The sequence below is a fragment of the Canis lupus genome, chromosome 28 (genome assembly GCF_011100685.1).
Source record: "Canis lupus familiaris isolate Mischka breed German Shepherd chromosome 28, alternate assembly UU_Cfam_GSD_1.0, whole genome shotgun sequence".
Lineage (NCBI taxonomy): Eukaryota > Metazoa > Chordata > Mammalia > Carnivora > Canidae > Canis > Canis lupus.
This window is the reverse complement of record NC_049249.1, coordinates 36,509,260-36,531,502: the sequence shown is the minus strand read 5'-3', so window position 1 is coordinate 36,531,502 and position 22,243 is coordinate 36,509,260. Positions and strand designations below refer to the sequence as shown.

Sequence of the window (22,243 nt, the reverse complement as noted above, 5' to 3'; positions counted from 1 at the left end):
CAAACCCACATTGTCCACGGGTCCACTGTGCCTATATTATGGAGAACAGGGTGTTGGCTATCGTAAAAAATCAGGAATAAACTGAGTCGAACTGGACGAGATCTATAGAAATATTCAGAAAAGCACATTATAAGTTCCAATTTACTAAAACTTTGACAGGAGGTATTGGCAAGGAATCTTCCACGATTCCTTCACACAACCTACACAACCAGCCCTTCAGTTTACATATCACATGAACATGTCATGTGTTAGGACTTCCTAACATCGCTGAGGGGATGAAAACAGGAGAAAAATGTGTAATGCTCCGAGCACAGAGCCTGGCCCTGTGGGAGATGCGCTGCCTTCTTTAATTCTTGAGCTCTGGTTTCTCCTGAGGAAATGTCACCCAGAAGTTAGAAGGAGACTTTCGGGAACTTGGCCCACATCCTCCTCTGGCAGCCCTAATCACGCCTGGACCATCTTCCTAGTGGAACATGTGCAGAAATCCAGGACAAACAATTCTGGAAACCGCCAGCATGCACATGCATTCCTGTGTGCACATATATGAGAACATATGGTAGATCACACTTGACAAAAGAGATGCAAATCTCCAGAGTCACATATTAAGTAATTTTTGACACGCAGGAACCCTGTAAGTGCATGAGAGCAGCGGTTATTTGAAGGGAGCCTTATTCAAAATGAGCATTTGTTACGGGGAAACTTGACCGCGGACCTGTTGCCAAGCCATACTCTCATTCGAGGGGTTTGTTGAAACTGAGCTACACCCATGAATGAATAACTTTAAAAATACTGATTCTATTCTGTATGTAAATGTAGAGATTATGCATGCTTGTCAAGAAATAGAGAATAGGCAAGTCTACAGGAGATCTTTGCATTTTACATGGTATAGAGATATTATTTCTGCTTTAGCAGAGCTTGTTTAAATTTCATGGCGAATATCAGCCACATTTCAACACTTGTCATATGTCTCACACCTTAAGCTGATTTCACTTCGGCAATGTTTTAAAATGTCCTTTAAGTACTAACAAAGTATATATTCCATCAATTAAGCAAGAATTCAACAAAGAGCTCTGTACGTGCCTAAGGTCCAAGAGGAAACCGTTTCTTTGGAAAGTCATCTGCTCTAGGGTGTGGGCATCGGCCTCAGTCTGCTCACGCAACCAGGACGGGGTACTCTATTTTCTTATGAGAGGATGTCCAAAATTTCCAATGGAATTCCTTCCCTTTGCTCACAACCGTAGAGTCTGAACATGGGATTCCTGTGGTTGAGTCCTAGAGCTTGAACCAGATATCCAGAACCCTTATTCCTCGTCCTTCCTGGAGTGAGAAGCAGAGAAAGCTCCAGAAGTGAAAATGTTCATTAACACCCAGAGACCAAAAAGGAAGGAGCCGATAACTTATGAATCTGAAGGTGAAGCTGTTGGCTCTTTACTATTTTCATGGTGTGAATGAATCACAAGTCTTATTTTAAGGGACTCGGAAGTATCATCAGCAATTTCATGTGACAATATTTACTCTGCTGAGAAGGGGAGGGGGAGGTACCATTAAAATAAATTTCTTCATTTTCCTACTTGGATGCAGTGAACAAAATCATCAATAAATTTCATCTTCTACTAGAACTTGAGGGCACAATGCTCACGGTCTAAGACATCCTAATAAAAGGGCAATTTTGCATTTGCTTATGCTGATCCAACAGAGCAAAGTGATCCACATTCAAATGGGCAGAGAGCGCTCACGTACAAAATGGGTAGAGCAGGGACAAATCTCGCACAATGATGACACGTTGAACTGTGTCCAAAAGTGGCCTCTTAGGGACCCACGTGTCACAGCCTCTGAATCCTCAACTTACAGCTTAACTGTCTAACCCCAGATGAACATTTCATATTCACCAAATTCTGTTTGGGCTCAGGTTGAGAACACGCGTAACGCAAATTAAGATTTCCTTTCAATTTTTTTTAAGATTTTATTTATTTATTCATGAGCGACGCAGAGAGAGAGAGAGAGAGAGAGAGAGAGGCAGAGACACAGGCAGAGACACAGGCAGAGGGAGAAGCAGGCTCCATGCAGGGAGCCCAAGGTAGGACTTGATCCCGGGTCTCCAGGATCACACCCTGGGCTGCAGGCGGCGCTAAACCAATGCGCCAGTGGGGCTGCCCTCCTCTCAATTTTTTGCTGAGTAACTGATTTTTCTGCTAATGCTATTTCATCTTATCAGTGACCATCTTCAAATTCACATCTCAAATATATTTGTTAAAGAAACACAATGATTTTCGAGTTTCTTCTCTTAATCTACCAAAAGAGCCAATCAATGAGCCCCAACAGGGCAAGCTTTGTGTGATCTGCCTCCTTCACTGAAAAGAAATGCACACTCCGGGATATGAAGATGCTTCCATCTCCTGACTTTGAGAGGCCTGGGGGCCGCTTAGAGCTCTCCTTCCAGGGAAGGGAGAGGACCTACCACGGAACCGTGATGGTTGGGATACTGGGATTGAGAAAACCGGGACATCTACTATCCAAGCACGAACACTGACCAATGAGCCAAATTGGATTTGTGTTTAAGAAAGACTACTGAGCAACATTTAAAATCAAAATGTCCGGCTTTCTTAAAATCCCAGAGACAATTAAAGTTGCATAAGAAACATGTTAAAATGTGTTCTTGATGATTGCTTTACCATCCGTTAAAAGGACGTTAGTATTAATGAATGGCAACCCCGAAGTGAGCATGTAAGGGAGTGCACGCATTTAGATCTCAGCAAAGCTCCAGAATGTGCCAAACCACAAATTAGGCAAATAGGAAATGGGAGACCTGCAACTCTACAGAGCAATGGAATTAAAGTAATGACCTACTTAATTCTCCAAGGATTCAATGATATGAAAAACAACAACAAAAAAAAAAAAAAAAAAAAAAAACAACTGTTTATCAAAAAATACGGAACTGAAAATCCAGTGACCTTAGAGGTCATCAGGTGCAATTGGAGATTTTTAAACAATTCTGTACTACTCCCATTTGGAACTCAGCATTTAAAAAGCAAAATGCCTGCTTTCCAATATACGGTAGCTTGCTACCATGTCGTCCATAATCGACAGGACTGAACAATACATCTCAAGTCAGGTGATGAGACCACCACTGGCACCCAAAGAATGTGAAATGGTCTTTGTTGGTCGATCGGATCAATAGAGAAGGACAACTATTGTTATTCAATGAAGAAAATGTGTTACAATATTGAGATGATACTGGACAAGCATAAGGGCTACCCAAACGTGCCCTGATTATGGTACACTGCTGTTCCAGTGACTGTTTTGACTTCAAAGTATAACTGATACAGTGATAAGATGAAGCATAGCTATGAAAGGTAAAAGAACATTCGCTCAAAGACACTCTTTAGTCAGCCTAGATGTATTATCTGCTTGATGGTAACAGTTAACACTTCTAGTCAGGATCTGTCCCGTGAGAGGGTTCTACGAATACCACAAAAGGAGTGGAAGGGACAGTGACGCTCTGGACGCAGGTACCTGCTGTTGCTCGGGGCCAGGTAAGTGCCAGGAGAGCATGCCAGTGGTTAATGACATTCTCAATTAGGGCCATCGTGTCTAAATAGCACCGAGTAATTTATAGAAACACTAACTTCTAACATGTGCCCTTGAACAACACTCAAGTTCCTATCTAAATAATGAACCTGGGCAGGTTGTTGCTTTGGGGCATCCAGCAGAATTAGATTTGAATCTAGGCTTCATCACTTCCTAGCTGTGTGACCTTGGAGAAATTACCATAAGTCTCTGTTCTTTATCTATGAAAATAATTTAACAATATCCAGTTCATGGTTGTCCTGCGAGGAGAAAAAGAGACATTGCGTAGTGTACCCAGCACTGCAGATGAACAACCAAAGTGACCTGTCACCGTCAGAGAAGTTCTACGGAAGAGCATCCCGCTGTCTTCTCTCTCCCCCTCTCCCTATCCCACCTTCAGGTCTATGAAGCTCAGGTGCATATGGATGGCAGGCAGGAATACCTCTACCAGAAGGTGCTGTGCCAGACCTCAGGCCTCCCCGCGGTGGCCGCCCAAACGCAGAGAGGCCTTGTGTGCGTGGGGGCAGACGGCCGTGGAAGGGAGGGCCGTCAATGGTCCTGATACCCGCAAAGTAGATTAGCAGAGCAGACACGGAAATCTGAAAGCAAGTTTTATCCCTTCTTGACCTAATTCTGGTCCAAGGTATCATTCTTTGGCCTGGCACATCACCTGCTGGATGAGGAGCAGCTGCCCTTGGCAAGCTCAGATGGATACCGGTGTTCCCAGAAAGGATTCAGAAAAGCCCCTTAGCCTTTTCCTCGTGCAGAGGCGGTCAGAGTTGGACAAGGAAAAAGCCCTGGAGACCCGTCAACCCCACCAACAAAACACAGTCCACGCGCTCCTCAATCAGCAATGAGGGGCAGTTACTGACTTAATGGGGGGGAAAGGGGAAGCCTCTGGGTCTGATCAGGGGTGCTAAAGGGAGGAAGGGAGCGAGCCAGAGGCACATGTCCCCTCTTCACTATCTCTAAATACTACTGCCCCTGTTGTACGATGCGTGAAAGGAAACCCAGAGCCACCTTTGTTCTCTTGACAAATAAAACCATTCCATTTTCTACAGATAAATCAGATTCACAATGATGCATAATAGAAAACCAGGGATTTCAACTAATCTTGTGTGATGCTCAGTTTTTCCAAACCAAATTGTATTCCAGGCCAATAAACCCATCTCTAGTCGCTCATCATGGAAGGAAAAGAAATTTGGGGTGGGGAAGAGTCCCCCGGAGCATGGACCAGCACTTCAGAAACACAGCTCCGCTGCCCACCAGGAGGAAACACAGCTTTGTTGCCAGGACAATGGAAGAGCCACAGGCATGGGGCTTCACACAGAGGGAGACTCTTTTGCTCAGAAAGTCAGTCCAGAAAGCGGAGAGTAAATGCTTGAGCAGAATATGACAAAGGAAGTGATTCAGAAGGGCTTCTCTCAAGTCTTCTAGGCAAAAGATGAGGTCTGGCTGGAGCCCCTTTGAGCAGGATGTCTTGTTCTTGAAAGAGAAAAGAGGAGCGTCCAGGTGTGACTGATCTCTCCTCGAGGCCCAGGCCGCCCTGAGTTACCTCTCCTTTGTAGGGGTTGAGTGCAGCCGATCTGTTACCACAGCTTCTGAACGGGAGGATGTAACCCACCATCACAGACACCGGCGCACCTGACAGTCACTCAGAACAGTCAAGGACAAGGGAGGGAAACCCCGTCCAGAGAGAACGCCATGATGGCGGCCTGCGAGAGTCAGGCAGGTGCTCAGTGGCAGCCTCCCGACGAGGAAAGTTCTAGTCCAGAGCTGGACAAAAAGTCTCACCTATCGCAGCAGTGTGTGTACAGGCACCCTCTTTTCTCCCACCTTGGGTTTTGGAGATAAAGTGGCTTCAGCCATTTTATCAAATCAGCAACAAAGCAAGCGAACTGCACTGACTGGTAGGCCGGTTCCTTTGCAAGGATACATGACCGGGGAGCACATGCGTGGATGCTGCAAGGGCAGTGAGGAGGCCCAGACAGAAAGGACGCGTGCCAAAAAGAACGCCTCAGTGAACCTTCCCATACGAACAAGGTGTGCAACCACCGAGTTCAACATCAGACAACCCAGCACCAGGTGGGGTGGTGGGGCCCAGGGCAGGGGTAACCACCATACTGACGTGTTACTTTTTCTGCATTCTCGCGCCTCGTTGAAATGGCATCTTAGCACATACACTCTCGGGTCTGGCTGCTTCTGCAGCATGTTTGTGAACGGCATTCGTGTTGCTGCACGCATCAGCCACCGGTTCTGTCCCTTGCTGTGTGGTACTCCATCCACTGCATGAGGAAACCCGGAAATTCTTATCCATTCTACTGCTCATAGATACCTGAGTTATTTCCAGTTTGGAACTCAGGGGGGCAAAACTGTTACCAACATCATCATCCATCTCTGATTTGCATATTCTTGTCTTTTTTAAGGTGGAAATTGAGACCTCCGGTGACTCAACTCAACAGCAGGGCTGGCATCTGGTAATTCTCTGCACGAGAAGGCAAAAGGAGAGAGGCTCGGCTAGGCTTTTAGCCATCTCTCTTGTACGTTCTTGTCTCTTATTTTTTGGGGGCTTCTGCTTTCAGAAGACCCTACTTAAAGAGTAGCTATTTGTCCCTTCACAAGCCCATCTTTTTCAGCAAAAATCAGAAGCAAAATGCAAGGAACCAATTTTTACCTAATCGAGTCCTAAAATGAACCTACTCTCTGCCACCTTTAACTCTTCTGCAGAAACGGAACATCACAATTAATCCTAGACCCTAAAAACATGCACCAGTCTTGTCTGCAAAAAAAAAAAAAAAAAAAAAAAAAAAAAAAAAAAAAATTCAATAGTGGTAATGCAGCGGGGCATCTTCAGGCAGGAAGATGGCATTCACGAATCCCCTGTCTCCCTGGTCAGCCCCTCACAGTGTCTGCTTTCAAGATGAGAACGTGACAATCCATCAGCCTCACCCATGTGGACTATCCCACCATAGGCAAAGTGAAACAAGTTTTTGCCAGTGTTTACGCTTGTGATGTGAAGATTTGCAATTAGGTGATACGGTAAACAAAAGGCTTCCTACTTCAAAAAAGGAGGAGGATACCAATGACCTGGATTAACTGAAAAACTAAGAGTCTAGGAAACCACTGAACACCCAGAGATAGTCTTGATAATACTAAGAAGTTCATTAAACTCTCCTCTTCACATAAGTGGGTTTTCTAACCTGCCACTTACAGTTTTTCTTCCTACTTACACATCATGTGTATCTCAAATAACACTGTCCCTGGAGCCACTGTCTTGCCAGCTAACACTGCCCCCCATGGCTCTGTTCTGTCCTGCTGTGCATGCATTTGTGTTTATCTGTTTTTAATCCGGGTCCCTAAAAACATAGCTGCCCATTACTACCAGCACAATCCCAGTATTTCCCGGCAGTTTTATTTACAGTGACATGTTTAAGGGATGGAAGGCAGATTTCGATTTTATGGATTAGCAATAAAGCAAGATTTACAGAAAGCTCCCCAGACCACTGGGAGAAATACTGGGCCCGCCGTAGCAACAGTACCTCCCCAGGGGATGTATCTTGGAGCGGTCCATGGCAAGGATCCCTTCCACCTGGCTTCAAATGTCCCCAAGTCCTACACATCCCCAACATCAGGTCCCTTCCAGCCGGAACAGGGGGTACAGGTCTTCAGGCTGCTTGCACATGTGTTGGCATACACCAGCTCTCATGAGCACCGTGGGTCAGCCAGAGAAGTAAATAGTCTGAAAAAACAGACTCGGGGATCTGGAGGTAGAAAAGCATCGAAGAAAGTAGACAGAGTTTAGAGACCCAGGTTCAGGGCTCCCTTCCTGTGCACATCTGGATGCCAGAGGACTGCCGACTTGTGTCCCAAAGGAGGCTGCGAGGTAAGAGGGGAAAGGAGGAGGTCTTAGGATGCTTTTCCTCTGGAGCGATTGGACGCAATGCCCCAAGCACCACGTACAGACAAATAAAGCGTTACATATAAAGTAACGTATGTAGAACAGAACATACTAGGCATCGTGCTAGGTTCACTTCAGCTCGGTGAACAAGAAACTAGCAATGGTGAGGTCCCAGGCACGGGGCTGGTGGTGAGGCCGGGGCTCCGGGATGTGCTGGCAGAGAGAGGTGTGTGCACCTGCAGCTCTGTCTGAAGGACTGGTGACGGTGCTTATCCTCTCCTCCCCCTTAATCACCCCCCAAAGCATGTGGCTGCCCTTGGATCCACCATTTCTCTGCCCTTCCTTGGGAAACAGACGCACTCATGAGTGTGGCCGCTTTCAAATATGTTCAAGAAGAGTGAACTCGGAGCCCCAAGCCTGAGAAAATTCAGGGAGCCCGCTGTGGCCGGCTGGCTGCTTAGTCTCAGGCCCGAGCACCAGGGTCAGCCAGGACTCAGGGAGGCCCGGGGGCCCAGCTGCTGTGAGCTCACTCAGAAGACCCACTAGTACCCATTGGTGGATCGGGTGGATTGGGCGAGGGGGTGGGGTATAGCTCCCCGTGCATCCCAGATCTCTTCCTCCCCAAGTGCGCTCAACTGTGCCCTGCAAGGAAAAGGACACCTACCCCGGTGGCGTCTGCAGGTGGGTGGTGTGAGCGACAGGGAGGGAGGGGGTCTGATGGGGAGCGGAGCTGGCGCCCGGCTCGGGAGTGCTCCGATGCCAGCGGGCGGCCGACCCAGGGGGCACTCCCACGTCGGTGCTCAGCCCTCCCGGCGGGCCTGCGGGCCAGCCTCCCCTGGGCGAGGCCGCCCCCGGCTGGGGCTCCGCACACGAGCACGCGCCCGGCCCTGGGCCGCGCCGAGCAAGCCGCAGGTGAGGGGCGCCGCCTCCGCCCCGCGCCCCGCGCCCCCGCCCCCGCCCCCCGCGCTCCAGGATTCCAGAGCCCTCGGCCGGCCGCAAGCGGGCCACGGTGCCCGGCGACCCCGGCGCCCCCTCCCTGCAGCTGCTCGGGAGGCGGCCCCGGGGTAGACTCAACAAGTTCCCGGGCCGCGCAGCGCCGCCTGCAGCCCAGGAACCCCGAGGACGCGCCGCGGTGCAGCCCCGCGCGCAGGCGGCGGCCGCCGGCGGCTCCTTCCACCGCCTCCTCCGGCTCGGGCTCGGGCTCGGGCTCGGGCTCGGCTCGGGCTGGGCTCGGGCTGGCTCGGCGGGCGGGGGCCCCCCTCCCCGGAGCGCCCACCCCCGCCCCGCCCCGCCCCCGCCCGCCCCGCGGGGCCCGGGGCTCCGCCCGCCTCGCCGCCAGCCGGGCGCACGGGCGGCGGGCGCGCGTCTCGGGCGCCCTGTCCTCGGCCGCCGGGCTCCGCGGAGTAGCGGGGCCCCGGGGGCGGCTGCAAGGACTTCCCCCGCCCCCTCCCCCCGCCCCCGCCCCCGCCCGGCTCGCCGGAGACAATCGCAGTAAATGAGGACATCGGAGGAGCGCGGAGCCGGGGGGCCGTGGCTGGCGGAGTCCCCGGGGCCGGCGGAGCTGCCTCCCCGCGCGCGCCGCTGAGCCGGGCCGCCCGGACGCGAGCTGCGGCGCGGGGGCCGGCGGGGGCCGGGCCGGCGGCGGTGGAGGGGGCGGGCGGCGGGCGGCGGGCGCGCAGCCGGCCGGGTCCCGGGGGCCGAGCCTTCCTCCGCGCGAGCCCGGCGAGCCTCGCCGCGGATGCCCTGCCCGGAGCGCTCCGCGCCGCGCCAGGCTCGCCCGGGTCCGCGGAGAGACATGCCCGAGCCCGGCGCTGCACCGACCTCGACTTCCCTGTGAGCAGCCGGAGGTAAGCGCAGCCCCGCGCGCCCTGCTCCGCGCCCCGGCGCCTCCGCACTCGGCCGCTCGGACGGGCGCCCACCCGGGCCGGGAGCTCCCGCGCGCCCCCGGACGCGGCTTCGCCGGGGACCCCGCGGCTCCGGGGCCGGGAGCGCACCGCGCGGCGGGCGACGTTATGCAACCGCAGCTGGCGCGGCCGGGTCGCCGAGGGGCGTCCGGCAACTTTGGCGACGGCCTGGGAGGAGCGGGAGCGGGGCCGCCGGTCTACGCCGCGGGCTCTAGGCAAACGCCACAGCCCCGGGAGCGCCCGGGAGCGCCGGGAGCCCGGGAGCCCCAGAGCCCCAGAGCCCCAGAGCCCCAGAGCCCCAGAGCCCCAGAGCCCCGGCCGGGCGGACCCCGGGCACCGCGGGCGGCCGCGGCTCCGGAACGTGGCGAGCTGCTTAAGTGTCTTGCAAACTAGAGCGAACTGGCAAGTACGGCTGGTTAACTTCGGGGGGCAGGGCGGGGAGGGGGGTAAGTCCGGGCAGAGGGGCCGCAAGCAGCCGCGAAGGCAGGTGCCCACGTGAAATAACGCGTTTCCCCCCCGTGGCGCCCGGGCTCGCTCCGGTTGGCACTTTCCCGGGGCTGCGGGCCGGGCCCCCGGGTGCGTGGCACCCCGTGTCAGGCCGGGACAGGCGTGGGAACCCGACCAGTGCTGCAGAGGGAGCGAGCGAGCCTGCCCGAGGGCGAGGGCAGGAGGGAGGAGGGTGCCCGCGGGCCGGCCCCCCGGCCGGGGCAGCGCCTGGAGCCCAAAGTCAAGAGCGTCTTGCTGAGAGTCTGCGTCTTGCTGCTTCATGCTCAGGGTTCCCAGCATCACTGGGATGAAAGAACCTGTCCCTGTGACCTCAGCATTCTACTACCCAGAAATATGCCACAGGGAGATGGAGCTAGCAATAAGGGGATGCCAGGAGTGGGGGAGGAGAGGCGCCTCTGGAGTCAGTAGGGGAGACAATCCGTGCATCTGGCTCGTCTACAGGGCAGGGCTTCCGCCCTGACCCCTTTGCCGCTGCAGGTCTGTGCCTGGGGGGCTGGAAGCCCTGTTGGGCCCCTGAGCCAGAGGCGGCAATGAAGCACTTTAATTTGACCTTGTCTTGCTTAGGCGCTTACATTCTGCAGAAGCAGCCCGAGGGGAGCTGGCAGGAGTGGGAAGGAACTTTGGGCTAGCCTTGCCTTGGCCAGGAAGCCACGCTATCATTTCACAGGACTACAGCTCGGACTAGCAGAGAGGGTGGAGGTCAGTGCACTCGGAGGTTTTCCCTTGCACAGGGACTTGCTAGGGGTTACCTTTCCATTTGCCGGTGGGGGACTGTCAAGGTTACAGGGATGGGGACTTGACTGAAAAATACCACCCAAATCACCTGACCGGGGCCATTCCCAGGCAGTCCTACACTGTAGGAAAATGCTCTAACGTTATTATTAAGCTTATGCTACAGATGGAGCAGAAAGTAACCACCATTTCACTTTGCGGAGGCGGCAAGTGCCGGTTTTTACTATTCACATTGTGCTATTTATTGCATTCATATCCTGTTGAATGTTACTTTCCAAAGAAAAGTTCATATTTATCTTTGCCATTTTTTTTTGCAAGAAAGATTAGCAAATGGGCACAGGCAGCTCAAAGGAAAAATGGAAGCCCTGCCATCTGCATGCCTCACCAGATATTAATAATTTACTACCCATGTTTACTACTTACATTAGATGGCACTGCTACTCATGATGGTTTTATTAGAGGCGCATTTGGATAAAAAATGTCTAGCACGGCTATCACTAATTGCATGATTTTGCATAAATTATGTTAGCTACAGAGAGTTTGTGCTTTTCTTCACGAAATTCATCATTTCCTTAAAGAGAGGAGGAGTCCGTTTAATTTCCTTAGCTAAAGGAAAGACCTCCACTTAAAGGCAGGATGCCCTTGAAACTCCAAGTATGCCTTTAAACTTACTACAGTTGTCACACCTTCATTTTTCATTATTGTGATTAAGACTTGGAGCTTTTACTTAAACCAGGCCCCTTCTCCTGTTGAGAAGCACAGCTACTGGTTAAGAAATTAGCTAAAGAGGCAAAAGCTGGAAAGAGAGCTTTTCAAAGAGCCCGATGGAGAGTTGGATCCTCTCATTCCTCTGTTTACTTGGGGGCTTCTCTGTTCTGCCACAGTTGTCTTCCCCCCCCACCCCCCATGGCAGGATAGAGAATTTTTGTCATTTCTCCCTCTGTAGAGGAAAAGGCAATTTAAATAAGCACATAAGTGAAAGGCTTGTGCACGAAAAGGCATCAGTCTACCAGGAAGACTCCTACACATTGAAATAAGCAGTGAGAAAATAAAAACGATTCTCAGAACTAACAGCTGATCACAGCCGAGCAGCTGGACAGATGCGTTCACTTAGCTAGACATTTGTATTCTCCTGGCTGCTCTAACCCATGGCTGTCTCATTTAGAGCGACAACTACCGAACTCACTTGTATGAGGAGCAGATTAGTTACTGTTGGGGACAGGCTGCTTCTCGGGGAATAAGGATAAAGAAATCACGGCTAGATCACAAAGCGATGGTCTATGGACCAGCATCCAGGTGGAAAGGCAGGGGCAGGGGCAGTGGGAATATTTTATTCTAGAGCCCTCGGACCAGCCATCCAGACACCTGAGCAGGTGTGTGTCAAGGTTCCTGCATAACCAGCCAGTGGTTAACCAAAAAAATAAAATAAAATATATATATTTTTAAAAGCATGCCTGTTTGAGGCAAACCACAGCCATCTGGGTAAAGTGAGGTTATTGGAGCTCCCCAGACAACACTGGCCGCTTTCTTTTAAACAATTCCTTCATAAATGTGAAGAACCCTTCCCTACCATAATTCCACTGAGACCTTTGTTTCCAGCCCAAAATTAGCTGACATAATTTATGAGGCAGATCCTTTTCAGTCTCCTCACATATTTGATTTTAATATTTCATAACATTATGGAGTGACTTCAATATTTTAAAGGAAAATTTAATATGATTGATATTACATGACAACACTTTTATTACCATGAAATTCGCATACAAACATTTGGATAAGTCTTTCTCCAATATGTGAGCTATCCCATAGCATGAATATAGTAAAACATCATCATTTTTAATCCATTTGATTTAAAAGTTAATGTATCTTAATATATTAAGGAGAGTCTAGAGGGACTGATACCAAGTTGTGGGGACCCTGCCGGGATTCATACAAACAAGTTGTGAAGCTCTCATGTTAAACAGTAAACCACACCAAGTACAGGTTCAAACCTCTCGACCACATATGATAATGTCTCTGCTTCGGATCCGGAGGCACTAAAGTGTCTCCAAGCAACCAAGAATCTTACCTCTCAGAATAAGAGAAACCATAACTTCAGAGACATCTCCTAGTTCCAAATTCAATTCCTGATATAAACTCATTCAGAGGCTCCTCTACCATAAGTCATCAGGATATTCAGTGTGGGTGTGAGTCATATGCACTTCAGACATCATTCATACCATAATGAATGAGTTGAGGGACTCTGAGGTATACAAAGATATTATCCAGAGACGAACCGCTGATCTAAATAAAAACAAAACCCTCTAACCTGATAGCTCCCTGTCTTCCTGCTGAGGGCAGAGTCTCAAACTCATATTGGGACAGTGAAAAAATTAAGTTGAATACAGAAAAGCAGATATTAGGGACAAGAAGGAAATCATGTTTCCACAGTAAAAACCTTTTTGCTAATACCATATTTCAAAGGAATTTGGAAAGAACTATCTCCAAAGTCATTCTTCATGAGTATTGCTTGTATAGGGTATTGATCAGATTATCCAGAATACTCTACATCCACAGCACTCTCTTTACCATGTCATCTTGCTGTCGGGGAAGCTTGAGCAAGATCAGAAAGGGGATCACGTGGACATGTTGTCTGTTCACCTGAGTTACGCTATTAGAGCCATGACCGGGCCCAAGAAATTTTTTTAAAAATAGTCACAGCATGGCAAAATGCTAATCAAAGTTTGTGTTAACATTTACTATGGGAAATTCCAATTCAAACCTTAATAATCTAGCCCTGGGCATAAAATGAAATGCAGTAAACTACAGCATACGAGAGATGTGAGGAGGAGGCTGTGGGCTGCCACAAATGAAAGTGGTTCTCCCCTCAGAACTCCAGAGGGAAAGAGCAGAGAGGGGAGGCTCATGGCCTGGGGCCCTGCTAAGGAGCCACCATGGAGATGTGTCACACTCACACTCAACCTTAATGGAACTGACCGGTCTTTGTTCGTGTTTCTAGGTCATTCCAGTGGTGATGTGGGTCCCTCCACACTGGTTGTTCCCCGGGAAGCATCCTGTGTATGTCAACTTCTCATTTCTCTAGCTTTTGCTTCTGTCCTTCATGGTTAGACTAAAGACCTCAAATCAGCTGTAATGTACTTTCATAGTAAGCAATTTTCATGTCCTGGGAAATGTAGTGGAACTATCAAATCTGGGTTCTGAACATGGGCAAACATAGGGAAAGTAGACTGACATGAAAATGGTTTTGTCCACCAAGGACTGCTTGTCCATGGAAACGTACTGAGCAACAGCAGCAGTGGCCAAGGCAGCGTGTGAGTGTCAAGAAACCAAGTGACAGGTCCTCGAGAAGCTCCAGTCCGGGAGGACGAGAGGAGGTGGGAGGTAGAATCAGGATAGGATAGACAGCACCCTTGGAGGTTCCCAAGAAAAAGTGATGCCCTGCCCAGGATGAAGGTTGAGACTGGACTCCTAAGCCCAGCATGTGCAAATCCTGGAGCTGAGCCCACTCGCCGGGTGGTGAGAGCAAGAGATTTGTATGGGAAGAGTGAGATGTGACACTGGGAAAAGGTGGAAGAGTGGGGATCAGAGAGTGAAGCAGGACTGTGAAGCCAGCTTGAGGAAGAACCAGCAAGACAGGAGGCGCTGCCTGGCTATGGGGGACCCCTGAATACTTGGAACAATAATATGCATTTCCAGAAGACTGCGTCTTGTTAGCTAGAGATAAACCAGAGACGAGGACCTGGAGACCAGTTGAGAGGGTGTAATAGGTGACGACTAAATGATATCAAGGGTAACTGGTGGCACTAGGGAACAATGTAAGGGGGCAGCTGCGAGAGAAACATCCTGCATGGCACATCTTTGTAACATGGCAACATGAAGAAGGGATTAAAGATGGGAACCGGGTGGTGGGTAATCTAAGTGAAAACAGAGAATCTCTGTCAAGGAACCAGCAGGTTTGGGGGAAACAATGCGATTGCCATTAGAAAGTTGATTTGGAGTTTCCAACCAGGAGTACTATTTTAAAAAATAGGTTTTTCATCATCTTTTACTTCTTAAAACTAACAGGAGAAATACTTTCAAAGCAGAGAACAATGGGCCAAGGATTCAACGCACAAAGAAACTCTTAAAGGACTAAGAATAGTACTAAAAACAGATGCTTAATAAATATTTAATGAGGCTATTAGTAATAAACCTAGTCAATGATTTTGCTAGAAATTCAGGGAATCCAGATTGGACAATAATTTTTCTCTTTGACTTCCAGTTGTACCTTTTTTGTAGTAGAAATTAAAAGGAAACACATAAGGTGGTAGAAAGGAAGCCTGCTTCTCGAAATGGATGGTTCTTACATGTGGCCGCACAGTGTTTAGGAAAGAAGAAGGTATCAAAGATTTGGGTTTTTCTACCACCAAACTCAGCCTTAGAGTCTTCCTTGGTAAAAATTCAGTTGGGTAGAAGTTGAGTTTCTAAAGAAAAAAGGTGTTTGCATTTAATGGCTTAGTATTGGGATAAAAGAAACAAGGAAAAATGAGAGATTCTAACTTGCCTCCATCAGACAGATTCGGTGCACTTATACCCCAAATGCTGACATTTTTGGTTGGAAGGAATTTTCACTGGAGCTTTACCAAAATACACTGGGTCACCTCGAGATGACCGGAAGACATGTGTCTGCCTCTCGGCCTTGACCTCACAACTCCATCTGACATCACGACATCAACTCCACTGATCTTTGGGGCAGGCTCATCAATTTATCACTTCTTGTTTACCAGCACCAGAATGATGTTTAAAGACTTGCTCTTTTTCTTTTTTCTTTGTTGAAATCACATGGTGCAAATGACCAGTTTCCTGCTAATCGTGCCCATGAGACTCACAGAGCTCTGAAAAGTGTGGACAGGAATCATTCCCCAGAAAAGTTGGTGCCACATGCTTGACATTGAAGAAATGGCCGAAACAAAGAAGTTCCTCGACTTTCAAACCATAGCTTTCATTTGGCTTTTCTGGTCATTGCAAAGCCCAATGGTAACTACTTTTCTCAATCACTCACTGTCTGTGTTTGTTTTAATGTTAGTTGTCAGCACGGTGGCTTCAGAGACGTGCTTCCCAGCCTTGCTTAAGTCGCTTTGTTCTTGCTATTAATATTGGTCTCCACAGATGAAGTTAACTCCCCTTTAAGTGTATCCCCACTTTCTTGTGTCTATCAGATTTGCTGGTGTTCCAAAAATACCCAAGGTGAGGCTGAATGATGGAATTTATCACGTGGTTGGAACACTGGGTCTCGTAACACCCAGTCTTACTGGGCAGGGCAGACGTGCTACTCCACGGTGCAGGGTCAGGTGATGAGTGAGTGGTAGAGAAAGGACTCTCATCCAGGGCTCCAGGCTCCCAGTTCACACCTAACGATCATTAAATTCTACATCGAAGCATTAGCATAGTTCTAAGTCTAGCCCCAAAGAGTCCGTGAGAATGACCAATGGCGTACCCAGCTTGAAGCAGAAAACCGGGACAACTGTATATTTTTAATCAGCCATCCAAGGTTGTAACCCTCCAGCTGGTTTTCAAGCATGTTTCTGTCGAGGAACAGATGGTATCCAGTGTCATCCACATACTAGAACATGCTCTCAGTGTGCCTGTCCTTGCCAGCCTCACCAGGACCGTATACGGAGGGTTTTCACGGCACCGACCTACTGTGCCCGCGTCACAGCCCGGAGCGGTGAGAGCAGTGTCCGAGCCACACTGCCTGCATCTGCAGTCCCAGTTCTGTGCCAGCGCTGTCTGTGTGGCCATGGGCGCTGATTCGCCCACCTATCCATGCCTCGATTGCACCCCCTTTACAAAATAAGGCACCCCCTCCTTCAGAGGGTGTTTGGAGAACGCGATGCGAGAACATAAAGTGTGAAATGGCACCGAAGCTCTGCCAAGCACCACAGAAGCATCAGCTCCCACTCCACCTTCACTCCCCCAGACTGTGTAGCGAGCCCCGGATTCTGGGCCGGAACTCAAGACCAGGCAGGCGGTCTCTACACCGCAGTTCTTAAGGATCAGGTGAGACTGCGTAGCCAGGAACCGCTACGTCCCGAAAAGCCTACGGAGTGTGACAATGCCAAGCAGGCAAGCCTGAGGACACGCCACCTCACCAATTCACAAAGTTCTACGTGGAAAACCCAAAAGTAAATCACCCTCTGAAAAGTCTGGCAATGTTCCTAGTTAACTCAGATCTCTGGTTCTGAAGAGCTGCCCCCAGCCACGGAATTCCTAGGAAAAGGCCGAACTGTGGATGTTTTGCATCCCCAGCCAGAAACAGCAGAAGAACAAAGGTGTGAAGGTGCCCTGCTATTTCGGGTCTTCCTGCTATTCACCTGCCAGGGAACGCTTTATTTGGACTCTGCCATTCAATCATCTGTCCACACGGCAAAAAAGGAAAGCAAAACAAAATAATACAAATAAAAAAAAAAAAAAAAAAAACTAACAAAACACCTTGTATTTTAAACCCTGACAATGACTGGTCACTAGGGATGTGAACCTGTCCCCACGGCTGCCCCACAAGCAAGGCCACGGAAAGGTTCACATGCCGGCTGCGGCCTGGGCCGTGTTGGTGATCGGCCCAACACCTGGCTGAGCCCCAAGTTCATTCTAGACAAAATGGAAGGGGCTGGCGCTCCTTGCTCCCCGGGGGCATCCCTCACTCTTCCCTTCGTTCAATAAATATTTATGGGCACTTTATGTGCCACATGTTGCCCTGTGCTTTAGCAATAAAGCAGGAAAGAGAAGAGGAGGAGGGGTGGCCTTGTGGATCTTCGGAAAGGATGCATTAGTACGTGGATCTCTGCCGCCCCGTCTCCGTGGCTCCATCCCCAGGAACTCTGAGTGACCTGGACTAGGGTGGGGATTAATACACGTTTTCTACAAAAGCTGGGCTCAGGGGTAGAAGCCTTCAGGAAGAGCATGTCTCCCTCCAGTCTCTTCTCCTACATAACTGGAAATGCCCTATAAGAAAACAAAAGAAACCAAAACTCCTAAAAAGGTTCCACCTCTCGAACACCTATGCTCCCGCCCACAGCTTCAAGTAGGCCAAGCCTAGAAGGGTCACTTGAGGTTTTGGAAAGATTTACGGTTTCCTTTTAAAAACTACCTTTAGGATCCCCATGTACCCAGAGCCCCGCTTCCTCATTGTCAGGACTGCTCACTCAACAGTGGTGCCAACTTCTTTCTCTTCATGACCCTTCACCATCCATTCCCGTGCCCTTTCACTCCCTTTTCCCGCATCCCTTGTCAAGGAAGGGACCACCCAACCCAAGAAGATAAAGGAGAGATGAACAAGGAGAAGCAGAATGCAGAAAAAGGAACTTAAAATAGGATTATTCATTAAATTTAATGCTTGCACGGACTGTGTTAGGGGCTTCAGGGAGCACGCAGCCTTATGATGTCCTGCCCCGGAGGCCTGTCCTAGCGCCGATGAGCTGGCCCGCTCCACTCTAGATAGGAGGATAGGGGGCTGCTCCAGGGGGCCCTAGAGAACCAAAAGCTGACAGCAAAGGCTCTGAGTAAGTAACAGCAGGCAGGATGGGACGCGGCGTGGTGGGACCAACTTTCCTGAGGACCACCCTTCCTCTCCTGTGTCTCTCTCTCTGGGCAGTTCCCACCCTACCCTTCCCCTCCTGTCGTCTGGCTCTTCCTACTTCTCCGCTCCCCTCTTACCTCCTCTCCACGTTCATCGTGAACAAAATGTGGTGTAGAATTCCATTTCTAAGTATTGATATTATTTATTGAGAATAATTGTATATAGCATGTACTCCATTCAAAGTAAGGAGAAACGAAAGTTATTTCATTCAAAAGCTCTGTGCCGAACACCCCCTTCTCAAGTAACCGGACTCACAGGTGCGCTGGAGACCCTCCATGGATCCCCACCCCGCAGGTCCGTGGCTCCTTCTCTAGAGCAAAAACCCAGAGTCCAATGAGAAGGCCGAGATTAGCAAAGATTCCACACTTTACAATGCTTTAGTCATCCCAAGCTCTTGAAGTTTTTGAATTAAATTCTGAACGAATTTTGCTACTACCACATCCCGCTCTTGAGCACAGTGCTGGATGATGTAAGAACTAATGGACTGGCACTCCCCAGCAAGTCCTATTTACTACAACGCAGATGTCATGAGGACCCCACTGTACTGCATGACTGCATATAACACACAGTTCGGCCTTGAACAACGTGGGTTTGAACTGTGCGAGTCCTTTTATAAGCGAGTTTTGGGTTTTTCTTTTTCAGTACTATAAATGTATTTTTTTTTCTTTCTTGATACCATTTTCCTTAGCTTACTTTAAGAATACAGTATGTAATATATACAACATGCAAAATGTGCTAATCAACATCATGTTATCAGTAAGGCTTCCGGTCAACAAAAGGCTATTGGTAGTTATGTCTTTTTTAAAAAATATATTTATTTATTCATAAGAGACACAGAGACATAGGCAGTAGAGAGACAAGCAGGCTCCATGCAAGGCCTGACGTGGGACTCAATCCCGAGACTCCAGGCTCACGCCCTGGGCTGAAGGGAGGTGCTCAACCACTGAGCCACCCAGAAGTCCTGGTAGTTAGGTCTTGAGGGAGTTAAAAGTTAGATGCAGGGAATCCCTGGGTGGCTCAGCGGTTTAGCGCCTGCCTTTGGCCCAAGGCATGATCCCGGGGTCCCGGGATTAAATCCCGCATCAGGCTCCCTCCAGGCAGCCTGTTTCTCCCTCTGCCTGTGTCTCGGCCTCTCTGTGTGTCTCTCATGAATAAATAAATAAAATATTAAAAAAATAAATAAATAAAAGTTAGATGCAGATTTTTGACTCTGCAGGGTTTGGCATCTCTATGCTTCGTGTGGTTCATGGGTCACCTACATACACCATTTCTGAACCATATACTCATTTTTCTGAGTGTATGGGTCATCTCTTTCTCTTCCGTAAGCAAAGAAGAAAATTTAAGGTAATCCTGAATACACTAAAACTCAAGATAGTTATGCCATGATTCAGAAGATCAGAATCTCCAGACATGGTTTTACTTATTAGCCTCAGAAAACCGTATGCCTCTCTCCCTTCCACTCATCTAATTCCTACCCAAATTTCAGAAAACAGCCATGTTCCATCCAGTCTGAAAATCGAGGCAACACAGAAAGAATCCTTGGCAGCCACCAATATAATATGGTAGACCCATCGTCAGCCTTCTGGAAATACCATGGGTGAGGCCCCAGCTGTGAGGATCCTGTAACATGGATCATTATATTCTTACACCAATTAGCAAATATCAAAACTGACTGAGTTAGGGGGAAAGAGGTGCTTCCAGGGACCTCGTCTATAATCACTTTATTTGTGTAAGGAGAGAACTGATACATATCAAAGAAGAGTGACTCATGCTTCAGGCCTGCTCTTCCAAGTCCCCCGGGGAGGCACGGATGCATGCCTTTGCTCAGGACTGTGCCTCCTTCTCCTGCGTGCCCAGCACCTGGTACGGTGCCAGGTCACCCCAGACAGGCAGGTGCTGTTCCCCATGCAGGGAAGGCAGCACGAGGACTGGAGCAGACAGAGAAGGGAGGGGTAGACCTGGACCATCACAGAGACATCACCTGGGGAGGGGAGGCTGGGGGCACAGTCCTAGAACACGAACCACGGGAACCGAAGACACAAAGCAGGGAGAGACCATGGCGTGTTCTAGAGACAGAACAGAAACTTGAAGCCTGGATGAGCAGGACCTGCAGGAGGGGAGGATGGAGAGCTGAGGGCAGGGGACGTGAGAACGCCAAGGTCAGGATGGGAGCAGTGGGAACAGGAAGGAAAAAGCCAATGGGTAAAGCAACAGAAAGGAAAAACAAAAATTCCTGAGACCTGGAGAAGACTGGCTTCAAAGACTTAAGCCAGAGAATGAATCAGGCTGAGAGCATTGCCACCACTTGCCAGGGTGCCCTCACAACAGAGCGCCGGGGACTCGCCACCATCCTAAGATGGGGCATGGGGCTTTTGGCCCCATTGCAAGCCAAGTTCAGTCCTGCATGTAATAGTGGGTGCCCCTGATCCACGCGCGGCCGAGGGGGGCATAGCAGCTATGTTTCTGGGTACAGTCTGGTCCACCTCAGGGTCACACATAGGTCATGGCCCATGGCCTCTTGTTAGGATTTTGTACATAGGCTCTTGGGGCTGTCATTGCTCTACGTTTTGCTGCCCACTTAGAAGCAGAAGCTGATTACAAGAAATGCTCATTTCTCCCTTTCTTTCTTGGCTTAGCTACCTCCATAGGTAAACTCAAGACCTAGCAAACTCTATAGTTTGGCTGGACCAGGGAAACACAGGAGATGCACTACAGAGAAAAATACAAGGGGTGGGGGGGGGGGATTCCTGTTTTGATGGTAATAGATGGGCACTCACACTGTCTTGCCAGTAAGACAGATCGCATCTTCAGCTCTAAATCATTTCATCTGCAGTGATTGGTTACTTCCACGCAGAAATCCTGCCCTGGGTGTTCCCAAATGGTATCCTGAGATTCAGCTTCGAGAAACAGCAGGGAAAACATATACTCTTTTGACATAGTTATTTTTTGGAAAAATCAATGTAATAATTTTAGCTCAAGGATAGATCATGAGTGGAAAACATGCCATTTAGTAAAATAATAATAATAATAATAATACATAAGGATTCATCATCATTGATAAGACAGAACCATCCCAAAGTTCATTCCATGATGTACATGTTTTCACTTGAGATTCCCGCAAAGTCTAAGCAAAGGAGGCCACCTCTTCCAAATCCTACCAACTCCAACCTCCTGGTCTTGGGCTCCAAACTACCAGCTGGTTGCTGCTTGATAGCCCAGAACCACACAGGCAATAGAGCGGGCCGGACCTGTGCTACAATAGTCTATGCCTACCTAAGAGCTACATTCAAAGCCAGAGCCCTTACATTTAACACCTTGCCCAGTTGTCCTGCTTGCTGGTGAGAAAAGAGGAGCAGGGAAATTAGTTCCTTATACTAATCTTATATATGATTTTGATGGGTTGCTGGAACCAGTTTTTCTGGACTCTCTTTGGACATTATTAGTTAGCAAAGCTAACTGCTGCAAATAAAAGCCGTTCTCTACGCTGATGTAGCATCTCACTTGGAGGAGGCATTTTCCCTAGTTGGTTTTCGCCGACATCATAAAATTTTGCTAATTCATTTCTACTAATTGAGATTCCACTTGGACAGAGGATAAGCAAAGGTTAACATCAGTGTAAGCTAAAGATCAGAGAACCACGTAGTGAAGCAAATGAAGGAGGATGGTTTGCTCCTCCTTGGACGAGGACCATTTCTTGGTTTCTCTAAAACCTCAATGCCAAACCCCAAGCATCCGTGTATGACATGGATGGTTCCCTTCCTCTCATTAGGTGGTCCCCCACTCATCAGAAGCAGTCCAGTGTGAGTCTGTGTGGCAAAAGCAATTTGCACCATGTGGCTGAAGTGATCGACGGTACGTTTTCTGTTGCTGGCGATGTGTTTTCGGAAATCACAGATATGCATGAACCGGGGCCTCCCCCTAAGCTGGTTTCCATCTGCGTGAAGCCTGCATCGGAGCTGCACGAGGGCCCCTTTCCGCTACTTCTGACTAGACGCTCATCAGTTCTTAATGCTGGAGGCC

The 22,243-nt window shown here is 49.3% G+C and overlaps 2 protein-coding genes across 5 annotated transcripts in view; one reads left to right on the top strand and one right to left on the bottom strand.

The window, feature by feature from the left end:
• Positions 1-22,243, bottom strand: part of DOCK1 (dedicator of cytokinesis 1) — a 493,779-nt gene that overhangs the window by 227,620 nt on the left and 243,916 nt on the right. The gene's annotated exons all lie outside the window — the stretch shown is intronic.
• The window catches only part of INSYN2A (inhibitory synaptic factor 2A), a 58,586-nt gene continuing 45,523 nt past the window's right edge, over positions 9,181-22,243 (top strand). Inside the window, exons 1-2 of one of the 3 annotated variants that reach the window (XM_038579106.1) lie at positions 9,643-9,775; positions 10,441-10,575. The gene's annotated coding sequence lies outside the window, so the exon portion shown is untranslated. Of the gene's footprint in view, positions 9,313-9,642; positions 9,776-10,440; positions 10,576-22,243 lie in introns of those variants that run through there. The other 2 variants (XM_038579108.1, XM_038579109.1) reach the window with 2 other exon arrangements.